Below are 1,830 nucleotides of genomic sequence, written 5' to 3'. Positions count from 1 at the left end.
ACTCCGAGTCCCTTCCATTCTCCCCATCGGAAAACCAGGCAATCGCGAGAGATAGAAAAGTCCTTCAAGGATGGCTTTTTCTGTTTAAGAAAGAGGAATAAGAGTGATAGAATAGTCCTTCAAGGACTGGCTTTTTGTGTTTTTACAGTTTGAGTTGGTGAAGTTGTCTTGATCGTGTATCCTTGCCGATATAAATAATTAAAAATTTGACATTAATTAATAAAACTTTTATATATTTAAATAAATTTTTAAATAAAAAAAAAGAAAAAAGAGTTCAACCAATGCAATGACTTTTATCAAACCATACTTGTTCTATTTGATTAAGATGTAGACACTTGAGAGCCAAACATCCTTTGAAGGAAGATAGATTGCTCTGGGGCCAATTTCCTGAAGATAGATTACAATTGCTTTGTAATCGCTGAGTCCATTCCATTCTTGGCATTGGAAAACCAACCAGGAGAAAGAAAGCAGCAAGAAAGAGCAATAGAATGGTCCTTGTGAATATTAAAAGAGCTGGCCTTTTCTGTTTTTGTAGTTGAGTTGGTGAAGTTGTTTCAATCCTCCTTCACCGCCTTGATGGCAAAGTCATGGATTCTTGTGAGCTAACTTGCGTTTATTACATCAGTTTATGTAGGACTCTACATTCGTTTATACTAATTTTAAATTTAATTTTATTAATTCAAGGTTAATAAGAAAAAATAGATAAAATAGTCAATATTTAATTTAATAACCAAATAATCAATTTACTTTAATGAGGATGTCAATATTAAGAAGAAAATAAATAAAAATGAGTCATTATGCAAAATGAGTTAATAAGTTAAATGTAGTTTTTTTAGTTTTGGTATATTAATGTACTAATTTTTAACCGCTTAATAGAAGATATTTAGTTATAAACATTTTCTAAAACAACTATAAGAAGCCATTACCAAATAAAAAGAAAGATCATTTCAATTTTGTATTAGATATTTGAGTACATTTAATTGTGCATAATAGAATATTATTTTATTTAGGGATAAATCATGATATTATAAGTGGTAGATTAATTTTGGTATAATGCTTTAAAATTAAACTCATGAAATAGTTAAGAAAATTCAAACAATTTTTTATTCTTCTATTACGTTCAATCAAATTCTTTTACTTTTATTTTGGATCAAATAATTCTTTCTTAATGGTTGACTAATTGTCATTAGTTTAAATAATCACTTGTCATTTTATACTTACATGATGTTGATGTGGAAGGTAAAATTTGTCATATAACCATGCCAATCATATCAAATCAGCAAATCATGTCATTATTTATTGTAACATATCAGTATGTTACATCAACGTTATGTAGTGTAAAATGATAAATGATATTTTGACTAAGTCGATGATTAGTTATAAACACTTCTTTCATTTAAAATAAAAATATAAAGATTTAATTAAATATAATAAAATAAATAAATACTTATTTGACAACTTGATTAGATGTCTAATCATTTCAATGAGACATTTCGAGATCACAAAGGTGATTACCTACCTCTTCTAAGAATATCCCAAGAATTAAATATATTTTCGATTCGTAACAATTATATGGACATTAGTTCATTGATTAGTTACAAGGAATAATATGAATGCATTTATATAGAAATAAAATAAAATAAGAGAAGAAAGTGGGTAAATTAGATGATTTTATTTCACCATGAATTTAATGTGCATAAAATTAATAATATATAAAGTAAGATAATTCTCATCTTATATATCTTGTTTGGTATAGTTAGAGAATGGTTTTCTTCTTTTCATTGATTAAAGTTGATCATATCTATGCATTGAATACTAAATAGAAAATTT

The sequence above is a fragment of the Theobroma umbraticum genome, unplaced genomic scaffold (assembly GCF_002168275.2).
Source record: "Theobroma umbraticum cultivar Fairchild unplaced genomic scaffold, ASM216827v3 scaffold_67.0, whole genome shotgun sequence".
Lineage (NCBI taxonomy): Eukaryota > Viridiplantae > Streptophyta > Magnoliopsida > Malvales > Malvaceae > Theobroma > Theobroma umbraticum.
Note: the sequence above shows the minus strand (reverse complement) of the source record.